General features: G+C 36.3%; 1 protein-coding gene across 1 annotated transcript in view; it reads left to right on the top strand.

The window, feature by feature from the left end:
* The window catches only part of LOC134529460 (dedicator of cytokinesis protein 7), a 262,141-nt gene that overhangs the window by 132,140 nt on the left and 114,183 nt on the right, over positions 1-15,818 (top strand). The window lies entirely within an intron of this gene.

The following is a 15,818-nucleotide window of genomic DNA, read 5'->3' as shown; positions in this document are numbered from 1 at the left end:
TTACATTTTATAGATATTTAAGTATTACTTCATTATTTAAAAAAGATGCAGTCTCCACTGCTCCAGTTAGGGTGGGTGCCGAAAGGGTTCGCACAGGGCGACCGAACACACACACACTTGTTGGCGGGAGGTTTGAAATAAACGGTGTCGGTGGGTCGGAGAGGGGTTTAGCAGTGGCGTGAGGCACATCGGGCTTAGGGAGAGCGTAGCCCTGGTCGATGTCAGACTTATAAGCTTAATTAATTTATTTTGAAATTTTTCAGTTTGGTCGCTATTGTTTTGCCAATTGTATTCCATATAATTGATCCATATCCAAGTTTAGTTCTAATTAATGATATATAAAGACTGAGACAGGAATCAATGTCAGAAGCATTGAATGTGATAAATTTAATGAGAGCAAGAGTTCTATTCACATCAGATAACAAAGATTGAATTTGATAATGAAATAGTAATTTAGAGTCTTGCAAAATTCCAATATCTTTAATAACATTAGCTTTCTTTATAGTTTGATTTAACAGTTTGTAATAGAAAATAATTGGATGATATTTTCTAGTGTAAGTTATGGTAGTTGTCATATTGTAGTTAAGTTCAACAAAATTAGTATTAACTATATGACAATTGAATTGATGCAGTAAGTGACAGTCACTAATAGAGGTGATAGATTTAGAAATTCGGAGGTAATCTGCGAATAGAACACCTGAAGAATGGTTGACCATATTAGTGATATCATTATTGATAATATGCACTTTTTCCGCTGTGTGTTAAGTAGGTCATGGGATGGACTGCCGTTGCCCAAGACACCCGGAGTTGCAACACTTTCTGTCTTCTTGTCGCTTGATGCAGTGCTGAGTGCTTGACTATAAGATTGAACATTTAACATTTTACTTAACAGGCTTATGAATAAGTTCCTTTTTTAGTTTCAGCAGTTTCAGATCGCAAATCTAAGTGCAGCATCTTCAAAACTTCATTCTCATTTTTTAATTCATCGACTTTGTCACATACAGACTTAACAATGTTGATTAATTCATCCATGTTGATAGGTTGAAGTATTAACGTATGGCCTTTAGGAAGATCCTGATTTCCAAAAGATTTTGTCTCCATTTTTTTTGTTGGAGATCTAAACATATTTCTATGCACGTCTTGTTCAGAAATCAAAGTGGATCCATTGTTAAGGGGCGAAAACCCTGGGAAATTAAGTTGCTCACTCACTGATGAATTAATAATGATTATTCACAAAACACAAGATGTAACACAATACTAGCGATTGATTAATGCACGCCCCATAAAAACACGAGTAGCGCCTAAGTGAACACGTCCTTCTGGTTCGAGTGCACGGCCGTGACTGAGTGCACGGAAAATGCTTGGATAGTTCCTCTTTACTGTAGGCAATGGCTGATTTTATCCTTAGTTTTCTTGAGTTTATCCATCTTTAATGACCTCACTATCAATGAGACTTAAAAAAAAGGGGGCTGACTGTAAAGTCGGTTTATGAGCGATAATCTTACATGATAACGTCATAAGAAAACATTTAATGAAAAATTGCATACTTTTTAATTTTCAAATATTATTTACAGGTTTTGCAAATTTAATTTAAATAATTTGTTTAAATATAATCACGAACAATTAGTTAAAAAGCCCGCCTTAACCTGTTTGATATTATAGAAGTTTTTCTCGCACGGTGGTTGGCCGGTTCTTGTATGCTCTGCTCAGGCGGAACGTGACAGTGAGTCATGCTTTTTTGTGTGTGCAGCCGGCATTTATCGGTTTATAAGACGTTATCACGTCAAAAACTTAAGCATAATAAAGATACATATAATTTTAATATAAAATATTTAATTTGTTTTAAGTGAAACTTCTTTACAGCCTGAATGATCACAAATTTCAACAACTATGACAGTTATTTTCCTTTATTAGTTAATAAAATAGGTGTAAAAACCGTACTCTCCCTTATTTATTTTATGTTAAAAATATCTTGTAATTATGTAAGTAGTATGTAAATGGGCATCCGGGCACAGGCTTCAGGCTGTGGAGCCGGAAGCCGGTCCGCCATCTTGGATTGTGACGTCATGGTGGCTATCTTGGATGGCCTTGACCATTGATGACCTTGCCCCCGGCGGTCATTTTGGACTCTATTATTCCTCAAAATTACTCAAAAATTACTCAAAATGACTCAAAAATTCTCGTTTTGAGGAAAAATTTCTCGTTTTCTTCCTCAAAAATTCAAAAATTAGGATTTCGTAAAACCTCAGAAGTCATTTTGCCTTAGAAAGAACACCTTGTCCATATAGAGGTTTAAGCATCCATGTCTACAGCCTCCGATAAGCCTCTGACGTCATCATGGATTATGTCATCATGTCATATGACGTCACGGTTGCAATTTGCGTTACGTCCGCCATCTTGAAAATCTTTATTTATTATCCGATTTTAATGAAATTTTTTTTAAAATTTATAAAAAAATTTAATTAATAATATTTTAATAAAAAATATTTAAAAAATATACATTTACGGCATGGAGCTCGGAGTCCTCGGTTCGAACCCAGTGAGGGCAAAAAAATAAAAATGGCGACCGATCCTTCCTCCAACGTAGCCGCCGGCAGACTGACTCCCCCCACCACTTATGTCAAAGTATATATATCATCACCTAGTATGACGTCATGTCCGCCATCTTGAAAATCCGTAATTTTAATGCTAGAAATTTGGGAAAAATTTTAAAAATTAATAAAAAAAAATTAATCATTCGAATTGAATAATAAAAATTTAATAAAATATTACTTAAAATCACTGTTGCACTTATCGTTATGGTTGCCATCTTGGATTATATAAATGTTGCATGTTTCGTTACTTGTCATCTTGGTTGAGTACAATGTCATTGTTACACTTTACGTTACAACCGCCATATTGGATCCTATTAATGTTGCATGTTTTGTAACGGCCACCATCTTGAAAATCCGTAATTTCAATGCTATAAATTCCAAAAAAATTCCAAAAATTTTTTAAAAATTGCCTACTTCAAATGTTTAGTTATTTAAACGATTTCGGTCCTCGGTTCGATTTCCGGCGAGAGTAAACCAGTAAATTATAAATGTATTTAAAAAATTCTCAATAAAAAGTAAAAAAATGTTACTGCCCGAATGCAATCAGTGGTAGCGTGATAAAAGAAGCCATATACGTGGCGAAGAGATAAGCGCGCAGCCGGTTTCAATGCTACACACCGACGTGACGTTACTAGGAAAACATTCTGAGCTGCTAACCATTTCGTATGAAGCACAATAATAGCAGCAAGTGCCAGTCTTTTAGCCTTCCCATAAATATCTACGTGATAAGAAACAAAATCTAGCTCACTAACATTACAACATTTGTACTCAACAGTACTTTATATGCCGAAAAATACGGAATGAATTGTAATGGTAAAACTTTACAGAAAAATTTCTACAGCCACTTAACCTTTGTCCGGTATATACTCTGAATCATCATATTTTTCCGAATCACTGTCACTTTCTTCTAATTCTGAGCCCGAATTCCAAGTAATCTCGTCATAATCTGACAACGCTTCCGACGCGCCATTTCAAACAACTGTGCATTGCAAGAATAAACACTCGAGTGGCACAGTCAGAAAAATGTGGTCATCTCCATTACCTGGCAGTAAACGCCATCGAGTGGATTTTTCGTAACTACTTGGAAGTTGGATGTATACGAGAGATGAGCACTGCTTGTTCTGTAGTGTATAATTCCCACTGAAATGCACTGTGAAAAGGAAAACGAGCGGTGCTCGGGCATAGTGTGCTCAGTGCTTCATGTAAACCCGAGTCGTGCTCGGGCATAGTGTGCAAAGTGTTAAGTTCAAGGTCAAATTTCAAGGTCAAGTTAAAATTTCAAGGTCAAGGTCAAAGTTCAATGCCAACAGTCGAGGTCAAAGGTATGGTGAACAGAAAATTAAACTTACATGGTGCTAGCACACTAGCAGACAAAAACAAGATGGCGGCCTCCAGCGGACAAAGACAAAGTGGCGGACATGACGTCATACCAGTTGATGATATATACCTTGGTATTGGTGGTGTGAGGTCAGTCTAGGTAGCTTCCGTGGAGGAAGGATCTGTTGTTTTTTATTTTTTGCTCTTACCGGTTTCGAACCAAGGACGGGAATCAATCTAATCAATCAGTATTCTAATAAGTTAACTTTTTGATGAATTTTGAACTTTTTTCATTAAAATAGGTTAGTAAATAAAGATTTTTCATGATGGTGTCCGTAACAATAATTTATACAATGGTTACATAATTCAAAATGTTGGGTGTGGTGTAAGATGTTTTTATCAGTTTTTATTGAGAATTTTTTAAATACATTAATAATTTACTGGTTTACTCTCGCCGGAAATCGAACCGAGGACCTAAATCGTTTAAATAACTAAACATTTGAAGTAAACAACTTTTAAAATATTTTTTGGAATTTTTTCGGAATTTCTAGCATTGAAATTACGGATTTTCAAGATGGTGGCCGTTACAAAACATGCAACATTAATAGGATCCAATATGGCGGTTGTAACATAAAGTGTAACAATGACATCGTACTCAACCAAGATGCCGAGTAACGAAACATGCAACATTTATATAATCCTAGATGGCGACCGTAACGATAAGTGCAACAGTGGTTTTTAAGTAATATTTTATTAAATTTTTATTATTCAATTTGATTGATTAATTTTTTTATTAATTTTTAAAATTTTTCCCGAATTTTTAGCATTAAAATTACGGATTTTCATGATGGCGGACATGACGTTATACTAGGTGATGATATATATACTTTGAAATAAGTGGTGGGGGGAGTCAGTCTGCCGGCGGCTACCTTGGAGGAAGGATTATTCGCCATTTTTATTTTTTTGCCCTCACTGGGTTCGAACCGAGGACTCCGATATCCATGCCGTATATGTATGTTTTTAAAATATTTTTTATTAAAATATTATTAATTAATTTTTTTATATTATTTAAAAAAAAATTCATTAAAATCGGATAATAAATAAAAATTTTCAAGATGGCGGACGTAACGCAAATTGCAACGGTGATGTCATATGCCATGATGACATAATCCATGATGACGTCAGAGGCTTATCGGAGGCTGTAGACATGGATGCTTAAACCTCTATATGGACAAGGTGTTCTTTCTAAGGCAAAATGACATTTGATGTTTTTCGAAACCCTAATTTTTGAATTTTTGAGGTAAGAAAACGAGAAATTTTTCCTCAAAACAAGAATTTTTGAGTCATTTTGAGTCATTTTTGAGGATTTTTGAGGAATATTAGAGTCTAAAATGGCCACCGGGGTCAAGGTCCTCAATGGTCAAGGTAAAGGCCATCCAATATGGCTGCCGTGATGTCACAATCCAAGATGGCGGACCGGCTCCCGGCTCTACAGCCTGAAGCTTGTGCCCGGATGCCCATTTACATACTACTTATGTATCGTCTAGTGTTGTCAAGAAATCATATCCTTGTCCTTATTTCTGTTCATGTTTTTATGTTTTTTTTTGTTATGTATTAGTGTCTTTGTATTGTGCCTACCATTTATGGCCATTTATAAATCCCAGCCAAAGGTAGGCACATAATATTCACCAACATCTTGTCACAGTTATACATAATAACAACGTACTTGATGATTATAAATCTGGATTCTGACCTGCACAGCACTTTGAAACATAACTGAAGAAATACGTACAGCTATGCACAAAAAAATGTGAGTGTATTGACACTATTTGACTTTAGTAAAGCGTTCAACACAGTTTAGACACCAACGATCTACCAAGATGTATAAAATAAGCTTGTAAAAAAGAATTGGCTCTCTAAATTCACTGACAAGTAACCAAGGGAATAATCAATGTGTGTGTGTGTGTTTTTAGAGTATGACATCATAATAAGAATATTAATTATATGTTAATATTTTTCTGTTTAAAACTATGAGTAATATGTTTTAGGTAGGTATTTAATTATATTAATTTTTTATATTTAATATGATATTTTATATGGTTTATGTTAGTATTAAACTTGGATGTTAAATTGGTGTTGTTGACTGATAATCTTGAAAAGCATTGATTTAAAAAATATATGGATACCTTTAATTAAAAAATAAACCAATTTACTACACATCTCAGTTGCAAACCAACAACCCTCACAGCAATACATCAGCCAATAATATCGCCCCTTTTGTGCACGACCAATCAAGATAACCCTCACCTGCCATTGGCTGCGCAAGGAGATGAGCTCTAACATATATAAACCCATGGTTTTCCAGTGTCCAATATCAGCCTGTTAGTGCCTGATAATGGGAACAGATGTTAGTTCCCAAAATGTCGCAACTATTCTCATTGGAAACCTTGTTTTTGTCAGTGCTATCATCATTGTGGTGTCCATAGTAGTTGTTTATCTTCATGGCTGTGTTTATATGTATACTGCGTTGTCCACGTTTGTTGTCTGCCTCCATTTAATTTGTCTTGTTGTTGTTGTTAGCCCACTGTGTTCATCTGTGTTGTTTTATTATTTTTTCCATGACTAAGTTCCTTCAAGGGACTTTTTGGTGCTGTGTGATATTTATATTGTCGCGGGTTGAAATTTTGCAGGGTTGTTGAAATCAAATTTAGGGACTTTACTGACGGGACTCTGGGCTGGCTGCTCTGTTCACTCGTCAGCGCAAGTGGCGTGACCATGTAATTGGGGCACGGGGCCGGCGCGGCGCGCTGCGGGCTTGCAGAATTTTGTTTGTTTGTTTGGCCGCGCGCTGGCGCAGCCACGGGCCGCAGTTACTGGGGCGCGCTGTCGTAACAAGCCGCGCGGTGTGGCCTGCACATTGGGGTAGAGGGGGGGTAGCCTTCCCAGATGTTCTAGTTAGTTGTTTAGTAAATTTGACTTCAATAACGAGCTTTTGTTATGGTAGGCGCGGCAGGGCGCGCGAATTTAAGCGCAAGTGAGTGGTGACTCGGGGCTCACTCAGGCGGAGGCTATGCGTCTCACCTGTGGTCACGAGTTGTTAGTTCGTTCGTGATGTAGGAATTCAGGCTCACTCAGGCGGAGGCTATGCGTCTCACCTGTGGTCACGAGTTGTTAGTTCGTTCGTGATGTAGGAATTCAGGCTCACTCAGGCGGAGGCTATGCGTCTCACCTGTGGTCACGAGTTGTTAGTTCGTTCGTGATGTAGGAATTCAAGCTTTCGGGCGGAAGCTATGGCCGACGCCAGAGGCCACGAGTCGTTTAATTTAAGTTAGGTCATAATGTAGTCATCTTCAAGCTTTCGGGCGGAGGCAATGGCCCTTGTCACTAGTCGTTTAGTTATAATTTTTTAAAATGTAATGTTCGTTCGGATTTTAAGGGCAGGAGAGGCCCCTACGTTAGTTTTAAGTAATCGATCAAGAAAGGCTTTTCGGAAAATGTGAGTATGGACTTATCTTTGTTTTAATTTTAAGTATTAATTATGATTTGAGGTATTCGGAAGGACTAGGGAAGTGTTTAGTGAAGTTCTCTCATTCTCTCTCTTGTAAGGTCGTTCAATCGTTAAGGAAGTAAAGAGATTATTGTTTTAAATTGTAATCCCGCTATTTAAATGTTCTTTAAAATGATGTTGAGTATTTGACTTTAAGAATAAAATAATTTTAATTAAGTATTATGTTATTTTGCAAAATCTCCTTAGTTCAGCTCTCACCAGACATCCTGTACGGGATGACGAACCTATGATCCTAGGTACAGTAAAGTATTTTATGAAGTTAAGACTAGTTGATGCCAAGCGAGTTGTTTCTATGTAAAGAGCTACGATTCTCTCCCCCCTCTGAAGGTGGATCGTGACAGAAATGGTGGTGGCACCGGCTAGGTGCCACGTGACAGAAATGGTGGAGGCGCCGGGTAGGTTCTATTTCTGGAGAGAGAGAGAGGTAGATTTTTATGTTTATTATTAAGTTAGTTTCAGCTTCTGATAGCAGGTTATTAAGAGTTTACTTGAGGAGAGGATTACGGAATTTTAGTCTATAGTGGAGGAAGTCTTTGAGATTTTTTTTTTGACGTAACAGATGTTTATTTGAGGATACTTGTAAGGATAAAGTTTATAGTGATAAGTTGTTTTAAGTCGTTGAATTTATTGTAGATTTATATCGGGGATTATTACGTGAGGAGAATACGTTATAAGTTAAATGCTTATTAGAGATAATGCAAGTGGTTTAATTTAATTGAAGTTCATTTTAAGATTGTAGGTTAAGAGAATTATAATTTAAAATAAAGTTTTTTTCGTAAATAGGAATTATTTTCAAGTGAAGTTTGTTTTGCTGTCGTGCGCGTAGGAGACGAGACGTACGAATTAAATCAGTCGAGGGAAGGATAAACGTTAGAAAGGAATTAAAGAGAAAACGAGAGTTTATGTAAAAGAGAGTTATAGAATTTATAGTGATGTTTTGTTTTAATTAGAAAAATGTTGAGAGTTGTTTCAGAACGACACGTCAGTGGACGTGGCAGAGTGAACACGTGACGGGGAGGTGCTGAGACCTAGCGGAGAACGGAGGAACCGCAAGCGAGGGTTGGCGCACCTGATGGAATTCGGTGACGTCACGGGCTCATACGGAGACGTGGACAGGCCGTGACCTTGTTTTGATCAGCTGTACGGTAACTTAGCGATAAGAAAATAGACTATTGGTTAAATAAATTTAAATTTAAGTGTGTTTTAGGAGAAGAGGAACTTTCAGTATGTAAGTAATTTAATTTAAGAAGTGTATGATGTATAGGCTAGAAGTGTTTCGTTGTAAGTTGTTTATGTTTTTGTTAGTTAAATTCTACCTCGGTTTTAAAAATATTTTTTTTGGGATTTGTAAACATTATTAAGGAGGTACACTATAAAATCGATAAGCATTAAGAAAACTGGGAAGGCTAGATTTTGTGTGTAGAGGGAATTTACTCCAAAAGAACAGAGAGACAAAATTAATGTTTTCATTAGGGCGAGGGACCCTAAGGTGAGGCGTTGTGTCCCTGGGAAGAAAGGGAATTGTAGCGCAGACCATAGGAGATGGGCTGGCTACGTGAATTAAGGGTTAGGAGAATCCTGAGAGTTGTTAGTAGTTTGGGGCAGGAGTTCCCCATGGTAGTACCGAAGTGGCTATCCTGTATGGGATAGGGTACCATTTCAATGAAGTTTGTTGGTGGGGTTAGAGCCCCCTGTGTAGTGGGCCTATAGCAGATAGGCACTACAGTGAATTTGGTTATTTTGTGAGGTAAATTCCCTGGAGGTTAAGTAAGATTGGATTCAGTTAGGAAGGAGGGAAATGAGAAACATTGCTGTAGAGAGTTAGTGTACTTGCCTAATGTGAAATTGAATTTTACTAAATTAATTTAGGAGAAAGTTTTGTTCGGTAAATAAATAATAATGGAAGATAGCTAGATAATTAATTAATTTTTTTTGAGTAAGGTGTTTTAAGTAATGAAATAAAATAAGGTGAAGTAATTTGAATAATTGGGGAGGAGTTTCTTTAAGAGTTTAGATAATTGTTTTTGAATTTATTGAGATATTCAGCCAGTGAAGTTTGAGTGTGAGAGATACAGTGAGATTTTAAGGAAATCGGTTGTTTATTAATTAGGACAAATGAGATTTTATGATTAAGAGTCAGTAAGCATAGTTAAAATTTACGACATGATATTTGTTGACAGTTTACAGTTATTAAGGAGAAAACAGAGTAATCTATTTATTTTTATTTTAATGGTTTGAAGATAAGATTATGAATTTTTTTTGGAAGTTTCTTTGGCATGTTGGAATAATTTTTTTTGATTTTTAGAATTTACAGAGAAAATTTAATTGATTTACATTAGTTTGGAAGTATGGAGGTTTAGTGTTCGATTAGCCCTAACTTGATGGTCGGATCCCAAAAGAATGCCGTAAAACCGATAGCCAATTGAGAGGAATGCGGTAGGCGCTTGTGTAGAGAGGGGTTGTGGGAAAACTCCTTGGGACTGATGGCAGATCAGGGGCCCAAAATAGTGTGTGATGCTGTAAAACCAGTGCAGAGAAAGCCTGGTATGCTTAAATTTTTGGGCACAGGTTATGTAAACCTGGGGTTCCATGGGATTTAGTCATGTTAGCTGCTGTGAGACATTAAGATTTCCAGGCTCCATAGTAAATTCAATGTAAATTTTTGTTTTCTTAAAATAATAAATTTGTTTTTAATTTTTTTTGAGATATTTGATTTGTAACAGTGAATACAGACCCCGAGGAATAAGAGTTGTCATGCTGTGAGAGGAGAAGGTGGTAGGCCTAAAAGGGTACAGGCACCACAGAGGTTATGTGCATTGCATAATTTAAATATAAGGAAACTTGAGAATTTGAAATTTTGTTGTTGGGTTGGACACCCATAAGAAGAGTATAGGCAGACTTTTTATTGTTATGAGATGTCTAATTTAATTGAAAAGAAGAAAGTTTAAAGATGCAAGGTAACATTATTATTGTAATAATTGAAAGAGATTAAGAGGTAGAGAGAAATAGGCAGTTTTTGTTTGTAAGTACTAAAGTTTACATATAGAAATTTAGTAACTAAGAATGAATAATAAGTTAAGTCTAGTGTAAAAGTTTTTTTTAAGTTTGTTAAGTTAAGAGTCACAAGTAAATTTTTTTTTTAGAGAGAATGTCTTTGATAGGAAGTATTAGAAACTTATGGGAATTTTAGGGTAACATAAATAATGTAGGTAATGAATAATAAATAGATGGTAGGTCTTAAGTTAGGATTAACATTTGAAGCAGAATTTAATTAAGAAGAAGGAAAATAAATAGGCCTAATGAAAAGAACAAAAAAGGATTTTATGGTAAAGCATTTTTTTTAAGTAATAAACAATGAATAATAATGTTGTTTCAGGGTAATGTGTACTAATAATACAATTTTTTTTTTAGGACCAAAGAACAGGAATTATGTAATTTAAATTAACATGTATTTTTGAAACTGTTACAGATTCCTTAAGATGAGCTGAGCAGCAGTCCAGTTTACAAGATGACAAGAGTTCGAGAGACAAGATACAAGATCACTGAAACAAGAGCCAAGACTGAAGATTCAAGAGAAGAGAAAGCTGGCAGCCATGGACTTACAAGTGGAGATTAATAAGGTTATGTAAAGTTTTATTTTTTTATGGAAGACAGTAACTGGAGTTTTTTTGTTATAAACATTATTTACAGAACTTTTTAGGTTATAGTAATGTAATGGAACTAGTGAGTTGTGGTAGCTGTCAAAAAGAACTAATACCTTAAGTTTAATTTTTAAAGTTAATTTTCTTAATTTACAGAGGGATTAGTAGTTTTTTTAAACCTTATTTAGGTTGGAATTTAAATACAATAGCTTATTATAAATGTGTACGAACAGTTCAAGTTCACAGTACTGATAGGTAGGTCAGATGATCTTATTGATTTTGATGATTTGTTGTTTTGAGTTGATTTTTAAGTGTTGTGAGTTAGACAATGAAATAGTTCTGAAAACTTAAATTATTTCAAGCTAAGAAATAGTAAAGTTAATTGTAACTCGAAGGACACCAGAATTTACTTTTTTTTGAATTAGTAATGTTTGAAAATTTTATACTTTACAAGAAAGGTTATAAACAAACAGATCGGATGGAACAAGGATGCAGTAAATCACAATTTCATTTAGAATTATTGATTAGCTTTTGAGGTTATGAAGTAAAAGTAATTATAGTTTAAAAGTTTGAATAAAAAAATGGTTTTTTTTTAATTTGTTTGAAATAGAAAGTTTAAAAGTTAATTAGTCATGATCTAGGTGGGTGATGGGGTGGGAATTGGCCACTCTTTTTCCCTATAACCTCCCTAACATGGCCTTCTATTACATCTAACAGAAAAAAAAAAAAGAAGAAAAAGAAGACTTATTATTAGTTAGAATGTTTTTTTATGAAGATACCTGATGAACTTTTTTTTATTGTTCGGAAGAATAGTAGCAAGATTAATCAGATGTTTTACTCAGAAGAAGAAGAAGAAGAAGATAAAGCAGTTTTATAACTCGACAAGCCAGAGATTGGTGTTTCCCCTCTGCGCTCCTATTGACTACGTTGTTTACTCTCATGGGATAGCTGGTTCGGCACCATGGAAAGAGATTGGTGGGCATTGTGGTTGCCCCCAGAAGAAAAGAAGAGTAGAAAGGTTATGGGTGGGTCATGTGAAGTGACCTTCAACCCAGTTACTTCGTGGGGACTATTTGCTGTATAGAGAAGATCAAGACACAAGAGTTAGGGAAAATCATTGGAGGTCATGTTTCCCTTCCTTAAGTTTTTCCTATCAAATTATTTGCCTGATTAGATTATGCTAAGGGTGGGATACTTTATGTTAGCAGTTGAATTAATTAATTTTATTTTTTTGTGTGTTTGCATCCTTGCCCATCGATTGCAGTTTAGTAGTTAGTTTTGTATTTGTCAGGCGTGATGGTAATGCCTGTTGATGATGTTTCAGAATTGTAATCTGTTCGTGATGAGGATGGCACAACTCCGAAGCAGATGTGGGGAGAAGTTGTGAGCTGCCCTGGAAGCCAGTCCAGTAGCTGTTGGAGTTGAGTGGTGTTTGCTGATGGCCAGCCCAGGGAGCTACTCTTCTCGACAACACTGACTTCGAGGAGTTGCACCAACCTTCACGAGATAAGAGTTTAATTAATTGAAACACTGTAAGGACACTTAATTTTTTTTGAAGAACGAAAGAAGTATGGTAATAAACGGAAACCGAAAAAAAAAAAAATAATAATAATTATCAAGAATTTGCACATTGTTTAACGAATACTGAGAAACTAAGAACAGTAATTTAATTTGTAAAGAGAGCTTCACTAACAGAACAATTTTTTTAGAATTGAGAACTCGAGCCTCTGAAGGTTCCTGTGAGAACAAACCAGATAAAAGTTTTACATTTAATTTTATGAATACTTGTTGTTTTAAAATAAATCTTATGCAGAATTTAGATGTATGTTCAGACAGCAAGGAACTAAGAAAATTATTATTTTTGTGAAATGAGGAATTTATAGTTATGGTTTAATGGAAAAAGACAATTTGTAATTTTGAGGTAGCTCGATGGGGCTCGAGCTCTGTGAGGGGAGGGTTATGTCGCGGGTTGAAATTTTGCAGGGTTGTTGAAATCAAATTTAGGGACTTTACTGACGGGACTCTGGGCTGGCTGCTCTGTTCACTCGTCAGCGCAAGTGGCGTGACCATGTAATTGGGGCACGGGGCCGGCGCGGCGCGCTGCGGGCTTGCAGAATTTTGTTTGTTTGTTTGGCCGCGCGCTGGCGCAGCCACGGGCCGCAGTTACTGGGGCGCGCTGTCGTAACAAGCCGCGCGGTGTGGCCTGCACATTGGGGTAGAGGGGGGGTAGCCTTCCCAGATGTTCTAGTTAGTTGTTTAGTAAATTTGACTTCAATAACGAGCTTTTGTTATGGTAGGCGCGGCAGGGCGCGCGAATTTAAGCGCAAGTGAGTGGTGACTCGGGGCTCACTCAGGCGGAGGCTATGCGTCTCACCTGTGGTCACGAGTTGTTAGTTCGTTCGTGATGTAGGAATTCAGGCTCACTCAGGCGGAGGCTATGCGTCTCACCTGTGGTCACGAGTTGTTAGTTCGTTCGTGATGTAGGAATTCAAGCTTTCGGGCGGAAGCTATGGCCGACGCCAGAGGCCACGAGTCGTTTAATTTAAGTTAGGTCATAATGTAGTCATCTTCAAGCTTTCGGGCGGAGGCAATGGCCCTTGTCACTAGTCGTTTAGTTATAATTTTTTAAAATGTAATGTTCGTTCGGATTTTAAGGGCAGGAGAGGCCCCTACGTTAGTTTTAAGTAATCGATCAAGAAAGGCTTTTCGGAAAATGTGAGTATGGACTTATCTTTGTTTTAATTTTAAGTATTAATTATGATTTGAGGTATTCGGAAGGACTAGGGAAGTGTTTAGTGAAGTTCTCTCATTCTCTCTCTTGTAAGGTCGTTCAATCGTTAAGGAAGTAAAGAGATTATTGTTTTAAATTGTAATCCCGCTATTTAAATGTTCTTTAAAATGATGTTGAGTATTTGACTTTAAGAATAAAATAATTTTAATTAAGTATTATGTTATTTTGCAAAATCTCCTTAGTTCAGCTCTCACCAGACATCCTGTACGGGATGACGAACCTATGATCCTAGGTACAGTAAAGTATTTTATGAAGTTAAGACTAGTTGATGCCAAGCGAGTTGTTTCTATGTAAAGAGCTACGATTCTCTCCCCCCTCTGAAGGTGGATCGTGACAGAAATGGTGGTGGCACCGGCTAGGTGCCACGTGACAATATATTGAACATTTTTTGTCCGTGCTGTCGTTGCTGTGTTGTCCATAATACTTGTTTAGTTTCATCGTTGGTTCCGTTTCTCCAACATCAGCTGATTCAGTCCTGTTTTCTGTAATTTTTTATCTTCATATTTTATTTATTTTTGATTTTTGGAATTTTTCCATGACAAATACTGCAAAACTGCAATGGCGTATGTCCAAAATACTGCATTAAGCCAAAGTTTTTTGCTATGTTAAATTTTTCTTAAAATCATCAGGAATTGATTTATTTTGTATTACAAAGAATATTATTTTGTCAGTGTTAATATTCATAATGATATCAGTCTTTAATAAGCAGAAAATCCAGACAAATTCAAAATAGCTATGTGTGCACCCTTGCATAGCTATGATATTAGCATTGGCCAGCTGCTGTTGGGTGAGATGACAGTACTGCTTTTGGCTGCTGTAGAGTTGTTACTGTGCAGCAAGAGAATGGATCGTCGTAGAAAGCTGCCGTTTTAACATTTATATTCTTCTCTGTGATATGTCTTTCTTAAGCAGCACTTAATTTTATGTTCACTGGGCCTTTAAGCTTAAAGTAAAAAAGAAAATATAACCCAGCCTAGCAGATCAAATGCTTTTGACTTTAGTAGAAATACATCACATTTGCAAGTTAAAGTTATCCATATTCAATTCCAGATGAGGTCTTCCAATATTTTTGGCTAGTGGAACATATGTCAGGCATAGCTATGAGCTGGTTGGTTTTGTTTAGGTAGGTACTTCAGTTTCTTCTCCTTTCCCCTAAATGCATTCTATCATTGCTTCGTTCTCATCACATCACTCCTCAACTCTGTGGGTCACCGTACTATCTATGTTTTTGTATTTAAGCATTAGTACTGCCAGCTTGGCAACAGAAATTTTGTACTTGTGCATCACAACAATAAATTATTAACTTTTGCTAAATGTTTTGCATAAAACGTAAAACTTGGTGTGATGGAACAGATTTGAAATTAAATAATAAATTTTTGTCATAAAACCAACTAGTATTAAAATTTGTCATATTTAATATTGTAAAAAAACTGTAAGATCCTACAAATTACAGGTATCTTTGCTTCATATGATCCACTGGTATAAGCTAAGAATGGAAAATTAGATATATGTTCAATACTCTCATTAATTAATGCATAGCATGAAGGGTTATCGCAGTGTCAAAGAATCAAATAGCCTACCTTTAATTAGGTGTTATGTTATTCAGTAACATTAAGACTGAACATGGAGTGGTTATATATACTCTCAACCATATCGTAACACTGCAATCAACTGATTCTGCCATTAGCCTTTTTTTGTTCAGCCTGCGTACTAAAACATATACCGTATATACTCGTGTATAGCGCGCCCTTTTTTCCCCTCAAGTAAAGGAAAAAAATAAGGATGCGCGCTATACACGGGGAAAAAAATTTTTTGGGGGGGGGGAGGCGGGGAGGAGTGGAAGTCGTTAACTGCCGGGTGACGGGTGACGTTTCTGGCCAGCCCCCACACATACGCACAAGCAACAA

This window comes from Bacillus rossius, chromosome 2, assembly GCF_032445375.1.
Source record: "Bacillus rossius redtenbacheri isolate Brsri chromosome 2, Brsri_v3, whole genome shotgun sequence".
NCBI lineage: Eukaryota > Metazoa > Arthropoda > Insecta > Phasmatodea > Bacillidae > Bacillus > Bacillus rossius.
This window is presented reverse-complemented; position numbering and strand designations above follow the sequence as displayed.